Genomic DNA, 10384 nt, shown 5'->3' with positions numbered 1-10384 from the left:
GATCAACACTGAATATAAAAATGTATTTTCATGCTTCCGTTCTGTACCAGCACAAGTGTTACACTGTAACGATCAGAAAGACTCTCTGCTGCTTTTAAAAATTGTTACAAAAAAGTAGCCACACTTAACAGGTGTCGAAATGCCACAGAGGTGTGATGTGGGGATTTGTGTGAGTTGATGCACAATTGACTACAGAAATCTATATAAAAAGCAAATGGAGACTTAACACTTGGATATTGTTCTGATGGTCTACATCTGATAATTTTTATTTTTATTGATTAGCATACACAGCTTTTCCTTCCTCTATTTTCTGCAATGTTTAATGAAAGAAAATCCCATTTTTTCTTAAGTTTTCTATGAAGGAAAGGGTAGTTTTGTTTACTGTTCAAATGAGTTTTATCTAGAAGTGACTGGAGAAACTTAGGGTTTTTTCCAAGACAGAGATATAAAGTGCGTCTCTGATGTACATGAGACCCAACTATCTTAACCTAATCCTACCTGAGAGAATTAATGTGTAATCATCTGAGTGCTCTGTGGTGAATTTGTTGGACAGGTAGTCTCTGAAGATGGACCTCTTTTGTTCTTCTGAGTCTAAAAGTGTGAATTTTTCCTGATTTTTTTTGCATTCACACTGATGCAAGATGTGAATTCCTCACAGTTGATTTTCTGCAGTTGGCACCAGGGCTTTTCCTTAGCCAGGTGTATGTGAGAAATGACATGATACCAGACTGTGAAGGGTTAGGATAAAGATACAGATCCCTTTGTACAGATCCTGTGTACAGATCCCTCTGGCTTGAGCCAGACAGGCTCTGTTTTTCTCAGGGTAAAGTCAGCTTGTAGTTCTAATGTATTATACCAAATTGTACTGGGTGTCATTTGGATGCATAGATATTTTTTTTAAAGAACACTTTTAGAGTTAAAAGAGGAAGCAGTAAAGGTCTAGATCCTAAAGAACTTTCTTTGATTTCTTCATCTCTGGAGAAATTCTCCCTCACCATCACTGAGGGGGAAACATAGCCACAAACCTTTTTTAATAAAAGCCAACTTGTCCCACTGTTCTGCCCCTCATTTGTCCTGCTAGTCAGGGGACTCTTGGTTACCCCTGCATGAACTAATGGGTTCTGGCATGACTGCTGGTTTTGCTTAATTCCTGGTCTGTTCAATACTGTTAGATAAACGACCCCAAATGACTCCAGTCTTCTGGACCTGTTCACTATTATTCCCAAGGTTCCATAAGAAATCCAGGGGCTAATGCATTAAGCAAGTCCTTCAGTAAACACAAGTTATCAGAAAGTCCTGTTTTAGCAGCAGAGAGTACAGCATGTCTGGGGCTGATACTGCAGTTAGCTGCACTAGTATTTCTAAATTAACAAAGTATTCACTGTGCTACGCCTGTTTTATCAGGCAGCTGCCTTTGAGATGATTACGTGAAAGGAAAAAATTTGCAAGATTTTTTTTTCAGCTCAGGCTTTGTTTTGCAGCCCTGAGATAGTGATAGATTAACTAGGCTTAGCCTGAAGTGTGTGTGTGTAAATGAGAGACAGCAGACTCTCATGCATGAGTAAGAGTACATGTAGTAATGGCCAGCAGGCTGCTTCTGGTTGTAACAGCAATAAAACATGAGGCATTGGAAATTGCATCTGCCTGTAGTACACCAAACCACAAGGTCAAATAAGGTTTGAAGCCAGCCTGCAAAAGAGAAGCTACAACTCAGCGTGCTGCTGTGTGAGAAATGTCTGTCCCTCCCTCCCAGTGATTCCTGCCTTATTGATTGCTCTGAAAGCACAATACAGAGCTTTTCTTTGTGTCTAGGTTCTTAGAAGGAGGCACAGCGCAAGTGTTTTTTGGAAGGTGCAGGCACACTAATCCTGCTACAGAGAATTCATGCATCCAGCTCGAATTTTCTGCACCTCACCTTGTGGCAAGCATCAAGCTCCAAATGCTCCTTTTACCATAGGTAAAATATGAGGAACTGGTGCAGAATAGTGTCTGAAAAGGACACAGCGTGAGACTGGAGGTAATTGTATGTCACATCAATGCTTTTGAAGTCCAGAGCTAAACTGAGGAAATGTTTTCAGGTAGCTGGGTTTCATCATCCCCCCAGTGAAGTGACATTATGTGTTATTTAACTGAATATCAGATGTGCTGTATACTCCTGGGATTTCCAAAACAGCCATAAATCCTTAAAACTGCTAACAGTAAAAGGTATGAGTCTCTTTAGCTTCACTGCGTAATAGAATATGCTTGATGGAATAGAGAACAGGATATTCAGAATTTATTTACATACAATATTAAACATATATCCATTATCTATACAGAATGCATATGCTGTGGTTATCAGAGTCTTTTCAGCACTTTGATAGCAGCATTCTATGTATGTCATAATGTGGATAAATTCAGAAAATCATTGAGTAAAAAAATATAGTTGAAAACTTCACACTGCAGGAGAGTTAGCTGTGCTACAAAGGAAAACCAAATTTTATATGTTTGACTTTTCATAGTTCTTATTTACTAAGGTGCTGTGGGTTTGTTTGGGATTTTTTAAATTTGTGGTTTTGGTTTGGATTTTTTTTAAAGACTGTAGTTTGTTATAGCCATCTTACATACTACTGGGTGCTGTTGGAAAAGATCTGTTATTTTTAATTTGATAATATTTAGGAACAATGTAACACAGATTTTTCAGCATTGGTAGTCCACAGCTGCTGAATTTGTTGCGAAGCACTCATTTACTGGAGTTTTCCTCTCTCCATGTGTCTGCTGAGTTGCTTTCAGAGAGCCCAAGCTGCATTTGTGTGTCAGACTGCTCAGCCCCAGCCTAGGTGCAATCCTTACTGGTTAGAGTCCATGTTTTTCCCAATTTCTCTATTTTCCAAAGTATAAAGCCATTGTTCTGTAAAAAGGAGCAAGATTAATGTTTTTATATTAAGGAGACGGCATGATGTGAGGTGTTGGATAGAAAGTACTTATTTTTCTGGTGGAGTAGCAGAAGTTTGATTTTTATGATTTTTTTTCTGTGTGATATTTTATGTAAGCTTTTGAATGATGTAATTTTATTAGTTGCAGCTGATCTGATTGTAACCAGTGGGGTTTTTTTTGGGAATTTGTGTGGAGGAGAGGCTTTTCTCATAGGCACCTGAGACCTAATCTGAAATGAGGCCTTAGGATAGGCCAGGAACAGCAGGATCTTCACAGGATTGTATGGGTGGGAAAGGGGAGGTAGAAGTGAGATCCACCAGAATTCGCTCTCTGATGGATGATAAGTTGAAGCAGCTGAAAGCACTTGTAATGACAAGTGGGCAAGCTTTATTCCAGACCAGGGAAACAGCAGAAAAGGTGTAATTGGCAGGCTCATGGCATTTAGTCTCACATGAGTTAATGTGAGAGATAAGCTCTATGTAACCCTAAGGGCTACTCTTATAAATCCAGCTTCATTTTGCAAGTCAAGGTCTGAACATTAAATCTGTTGTTCCTGTTTTATCTCAGTAACTGAATCCATCTTCTGCAATGCTCTGGGATTAGGTTTTGTTCTGTGATGTTACAGTTTTTAGCTGTGGTAGTAGGAGTTGAGCCTCTAGCCCTGCAGTGAGAAATGTGCTCCAGGGAGCTCTGTAAGTAGGCTCAAAAGAAGGATGCTGCCAATTTTGTTCTTAAAGCAGTGTATAATTCATTAATTTTTAAATGTATCACCACTTATATGTGGGACATCAGCAGAGAGCTGAGTGTTTAGGACCTGCCTGTGTTCTAGGCTTTGTCAAAAATATGGTACAGTTTCCAAAAAGAGTTGCATGGAACCATAGGCAGAGTTCTCTAGGTGTGAATGATTATTCTTGCATGTCTCAGGGATGCTCTGATTTTGGGCTGTCCTGTTGTAGGTGTGGGTTATTCCAGGGAGGACTACATGCCCTTGTTCAAACAATGGTGATAATGAAATCATCATGATGAGCCCTGCCTGCAGCCTGAGCATGAGGATAAGCCTGAGGAGCAGGATCTCTGCAGCCTTTGGCACCTCACCTCAGCCACAGCTATTTTTCTGGTACTCTGTCAGCAGCAAATGTCTTTCTTTTCCAGAGTATGCCAGGTGTTTGACGCTTGCAAATCTGCAGCAATTGAGATTCTCTAGTGGGGAGCAGGAGAATGTCCTGGCCAATATTATTGTAGGTTTGGATCTTTCAGAAAATAGAAGGGGTAAGTGCCAAAAAGAATTAAAACGCACTGGGGTGTGCCCCTTTGCCCAGAGCAAGTTTAATTTTAAATGTCTTCTTTCATTCAGCTCCTTCTTTCTTGAGTACTGCACTTGATTTCACTCTTGCTTGTGTTCTGTTTCTTTTTCCTATCTTTTTGGGAGCTATAGCCAGTTTGCATGAGCATGATTTAATGTTTTCTAATGTCGTAAAAATAAGGCTGGTTTACAAATTGGGCCACCCAAATGTGGACTGTTATGTCAAATATGATGGTGTGGGAGGTCTGGGCTTGCTGTTTTAATTTATTTATTTGTTTATTTATTAATATATTTATTTCTTTATAGCTTTGGAGGTGAGTGGAGTTCCCAGGAGATTGCCAGAGCTCTGTGGAATGGGAAGTTTATTTCAATTCACCTCCAACTATAGTGGATGCAAGCCCAAGAGCTTTGGTTGCTCTTGATCCAACTGTGACTCCAGTTGTTTTTCTTTCAGTCTAGGAATTATTTTTTTTAAAAAAAGCAGCTCCATGACAATGATACCTCTGTTTCGTTCTAACAGGACATGCCAATAATTCCATTCTTCAGATGCACAAAAGAGTCTTTTCAAGAGAAGCAGTTATTCAAGTAGGTGTGCAGAAGCCCCAACTGCAATAGTGTTGTATTGTGGTCTTCTGAACAGTGATCTCCTCTGGAGTGTATTTGTCTCTTTGTGCTTCTGGTCAGGATTTGAGACCTTTATTTTTGACCCCAGCACTCTTGACAATAGGCTGGGAGTCTGACTCTCTCCTCTGCTGCTCTTTGTTCCTTCCTCAAACTTCTTGTGAGTTTTATTTGGTAGGTTTGTGGGGGATTTTGTTTGTTTTTGTTTTGGTTGTTGTTTGTTGTTTAATTCCAAGTATTCCAGAGAAACAGGGGTACAGAGAGTGAGATACCAAACAAAGCACTACATTCATTATGCACTATTCTCCCAGGGTAGGGAGAAGTTTGTACATTCATTCCCTGCTCCAAAAGCAGGGTCACATGTTCCTGTTTGTGCTGCTACAGTGTCTAGAGAAAAGGTAAATATATATAAAAAAGCTAAAATGAGTAATGACTTCAATGGTGGCTACAGAAGTCATCTGGGGAGCAACCACCTCCCTAAATATTGCCATTTTCTAATCCGAAGGGTATTTGCATAACTGTAGTCTGATCCTATAGGAGACAGCTCCTTCTGTGACAATGGCTGAAGCCCACATGGGTCATGCTACAATGCCTAGAATTTCGTGGCACCTGAGTTTTGTCTCCAAAAATTGTCCCCTGATAGCATCTAGGGTTACAGGGGAAGGGTTGTGAATGAAGAAGGAGAGCTGAGGATGGAGCAGCACTCTCCTAGGAACAGAAGGAATCTTCCTCTAGGAACCTCACTAGTGAGATGGATGAGATGCTTCCCTTGCTGAATGACTTGAGGGCACTGCTCACAGCACAGCCTCTCTGCTGCCAGGTGTTGGCCCAGGAGGATATGTAATAAAGTGGTTTACCTCCCACTTCCCCATGGAGGAATGGCTGCTCATCCTTTCTTCTCCCTGCTCCCAGTGTGCTGTCCCTTTCCAAAGGCAGCGTGTTCAGTGTGGGATGGATGAGAAGCCCATGCCAGAGCTGATTTGGAAACAGGATCTGTGCTCCTTCCCATGGGGAGAAGATGTAGCATTTGTACTGGACTACTCTGTTTTTCTATGCTCTGGGGGAGTCTGGTTCTTTTCTCTCTGCTTTTTAACATTATTTTCCTCAAAACTGGCTATTTTGTTTTATTTCAGAGGGAGATTCCACAGGAGGAAATTACACACATACTGAACATATACATTTAAATTCATACATGTATATCTGACTGAAGATACAGGTACAGGTGTGATTTCATGTCACATATCCTCAGGAATGTTTTATTAACTCTGAGCTTCCAGGAAATACGTGTATTTTACAATGACACATCTTTGATTTACCAGAGAGCAAAATTATGATAACAAAGTGTCTATCTGCAGCTACAAGAGCAGGTGGTTGGCAGCATATCACAGTGGAAAAATAAAGAAGATGAATTTGTGTCCTCATCTGCTTGTGTCTCAGGTGCTGTGTAAGTTGAGAAGGCAATTCTCTCACCTGTTACAGCTCCTTCTCTGTTTTTCCACCAAATAGCTTCCTGAAAGAAAACCAGTGTGTGGGGAGGAAACAATTCACACTCAGACCTTGATTCTGAAGAGTCTGTAGGAATTAGTCCAGACCTGAGCAAACGGAACCACCCTGCTTAGCCCATGGTTTGGAAATGTCCTCAGGAATCTGCAATAAGCTGATGTTTGTTCTGTGGTGTGATAAAACTGCACAGTGGGAACCAGAAGAAAATCAGCTAATGATGGTTTATTCCCATTACAACCATTATTTAAAATAGTGCTATCAGCTGTCACTGCATCAATCTGGTCTTTCCTTTCTAATCCATCTGCTTTTCAAACTTCAGGATTTGTAAATAGTAGTAGAGCTTGGTCAGCCTGATTATTCTCTTCCAAACTGTCCAATTAATACAGTGGTGTAAGCACAACCTGGTGTTGTTCCTCTGAATCATGCCACTGAATGTGACACCTCAACTCTGCTGATGTCCTAAGTGGGGTTGGCTTTTGTGACCATAATGTGCTCTAGAACATTAGGGGCACCAACTGGAAAGGTTGTGCAAGCTCTCAAACACTTCTTTGGTCTTCTGTGTAACACAGCAGAAGTACAGTTCCTCAGCAAGTTTTGGTGTGCAATCTCTGAAGCCATGTCTACTCTCACTGGACACTGCCCAAATATTTTGGGAATTCAGTGTTCTTGGTGGTTTGTGCAGCTCAATCAGACTTGAGTGGTGGTGTTGGTGTTCTTTTGTGAGATGTATAGAACGATACGGTGAGCATCTCTGTGGAATTAAGCAATCTGTGCTGCTGGATCAGATAATCCATCCACAATTGCATCTTCCAGCTGCATTTACCTGTGCAAGGTTCCCCTGACTCTGAGGGATCTGTGGAGTCTGTGCCCCTTCTGTTACCTTGCAGTAGATGGTGATGGCTTTGAGACGTTTCTGCCGAAATCCAGAGCTTGCCTCTGCTCTTGCACTTCCAAACACAGTGGAGATTAATAAAACAAGAGACAGGTTGCACCCTTGGTGCCTCTCATGGGAGGAGGAGACAGAGGAGGATGTGTTCTCCACGTGATGGACAAGAGTTCTCCACAGATCCTGGGCTTCCCCTGTGTGAGGGACAAACATTGGTGGTGAGGTATATGCTGGCTGGACTCTCAGTGTTATTGCTGAAGTGACCTTTCTTTACCCTGCAAACACTTGGGGCATGGTGTATTTTGATTTCAGACTACTGGAGTTCAGAGACAATAGGATCTTTTATGGGGTCCACAGGATTTACTTACATTGTTTCAACTGGCCTGCAAAGCTGCTGTTATCCTATTTCTCAGACGTTTCTGGGATCACTGTCTTAGCTTTAAGCGTAGCCATCAGCTGAGTTAGAAATTGGTAACACCTGAGTACACAGAAGTCAAGGAAATGCTGAAATGGAAGAAAATGTCATGGGCCTGATCCCTTTTTAGTCTGGGATATAGGCCAGTTCCAGTGGGGGAACTGTTTGGTGGGTGAGGTGCTTGCAGGATCAACTCCTGAGCTGTCCAAGGGCACGTGCAAAGCTTTGAGAGGCACTGGTTTAGGATGTTCTGTTCCAGAGTGGCCATGTGCTGTGGGGCTGTGCTCCAGGCACTGCTGGGAGTGAGGATCACAGGGAAAAACTGCCTGCAGAACTGTGGGTGGTACCTGGGCCCGCAGGGTGTGAGGCCGAGCAAACACCCCCTTTGTCCAAGCAAAACATGTCAATCAATTTGAACCTTTTTTAAAAAATAAACTATGCCTTTTCTTCACATCTTCTTGTGCAGAGGAGCTCAGGGCAGCAATATTGGCTGGAGACATTATGGCTGCACATTGGACAAGCCATAAAGCAGTGAGTTCACTGAAATTTGGGCAGCAGTGGAGGTGGTAAGTAAACATTTGTCAGGACTACAAATCTAAACCCTGTGGCCCTGGAATGTCTGGTAGATTCTCTGGGCTGAGTGGTGCCATCAGCACCCTTTGCAGTCCTCAAGGTGCTGCAGGAGGAGATGGCCACAGCCCTGGAAGCACATTCCTGCTTTCAGCCTTCCTCCTGAGCTGATTTTGGGCTCCTCCTGAGCTTGGTCCAGCTCTGTGTTCTTGTTTCAGGTCTCTCTGCAGGACCCCAAGTACAGAAGCCTTTTAAGGGTTCATTTGTTAAGGCCCTGAGAGCCTTAATCTAATTCTCCTTTCTGATTTTTTGGCAACTGTAGAGTAACAGGAAATTTTGAAGTAGAGCTGCTCTTCTCCTGGCAAAGAAGAGTGCAGGCAGTTGAGTTAGATCCGTGCAATTTCCTCTTGTTTCCAAAAGGACAGCAGGAATTTTTCATGTTGGGGAATTGACCTCATTGTGCCAAGCTCAGGGCTTGACATGTCTCTCATCTGTGTCTTAGGGAACTTGACAAGTGCCCCTGACTTAGGGGATAAAACCCTTGATTTTTGACTTGTATGGAGGGGAAAATGGGGTCCCACTTGAGACCAGTGGGGATGATAGCTGTTCATTATCATGTGATTTATTTGAGTGGTCTCTCCTCTGGCTCAGAACCTCTCAGAGCCTGGATGAGAAGCACTTGCTGTGTTTGTAGGTGCCAGAAGGACTCTTTGGGCTGAAGTGAATTTGAATTTCACCTACATGATCTGTGTATCCTCTGGCAATAAAGCCCCCAGTTAATCAGTATTTTCCTCGTCCTGTGGCTGCAGTGGGTGGATGTTTGGCAGCAGGATGTGCTTTACACGCCCCTGAATTTCAGCCCTGACCCTGGAAGTTAATGGGAGCTGCATCACTTTGGGATTGAGTTGTTATTGTTTAACTCGCCATGTTGATTGGTTTTTCTTGGACTCTTCATCAGCTGCAGTGTTTGATGTGTAGATGATTTCAGTTTGCTTTGAAAAAAAATAGATGTTTTGAATTACCTATTATCTTGCACAAAGTGAAACTATTTGCCCAACCCCATGGTTGCCTTAGAGACTTGCTGCAAACAACAGATAGAAGCATGAGCTTAATATGAGGAATGTCCAGAGGACAAGTATGTGAGTGTTGAAACCAGAAAAATGAAACAACATGATTGCAACATCTGTCAAAGGGTAGGAGACTTTGAAATATTTCAATTTTATTGTACACTGGTTATGGGCTTTTGGAACCTTAGGTCAGCACCTGGCATTTGTGTTTCTTCCTGAAGGACCTTAAGTGTTTCAGTCAACATTTAATCCATCTCTTCCCTTCTGAGCCCTCAGACTGCCTTGTTTGAGGGCAGGAAAAATATGCTTTATTCAGACAAAATGGGGAAGAAATTTGTTCTTAGCATTTGGAAAATAGAAACCCAAACCCTGGAGTTCAGTCTTTGATTTATTTGAAATCATGGTTTCTAAAACTGTGATTGTTTTAGTAGTTTTATTATTTGTATGTAAAAATTAAAGATCAGAGTTGCTGTCAAGATTTCATTTAAAAAACTGTTAAAAGTGGTTATCTAGCATATCATGCAAGTTTATAGAAACAGTTTGTTATATAGGCTTGTAAGCCAATTATTAAAACATCTGTGAATCATTTGATACTACATGTTGCAGACAGAATATTAATGGGTACAGCAATAGTGTGTGGGCAACTTGGAATCCCACTCCTTTAATAAACTTTGCCCAGATGGAACTTTTATGTTCATGAGTTTCCACACATCTCAATTGCTTCTAGAGAATTCCCCAAAGAATCTAGGATCTGCTGGCAAAAATCTATTGAAGTTGAGCCTTAGGTGTTGGGTTTTTAAAATTCTTTTAAAGGTACCAAAAAGGAAGTTTAGTTCAACTTGTATTTCAAGACAAATAATTGATACCTGTGGAATAATTTCACAGATACTGATAAATATTCTGGGTTTTGAGCTTAAAGGCTTTCCAGAGTAATTCGCATAGTGAATAATTGGTGCCAAGCAACAGAAATGGGATTTTTCTTCTGAGTGATTTTGTTTTTCTGTGTTATTAGGGGGAGTGATCTGGTTATTGTTATATGACAAGCTAAACCTTCAAAATAAAATAAAGGTTTGCTGTGTTGTCAAAGCATCCAGTCAGTAGTT

The sequence above is a fragment of the Lonchura striata genome, chromosome 1A (assembly GCF_050655825.1).
Source record: "Lonchura striata isolate lonStrDom1 chromosome 1A, ASM5065582v1, whole genome shotgun sequence".
Taxonomy (NCBI): domain Eukaryota; kingdom Metazoa; phylum Chordata; class Aves; order Passeriformes; family Estrildidae; genus Lonchura; species Lonchura striata.
The sequence above is the reverse complement of the archived record's forward strand: the minus strand, read 5'-3'. Positions refer to the sequence as shown.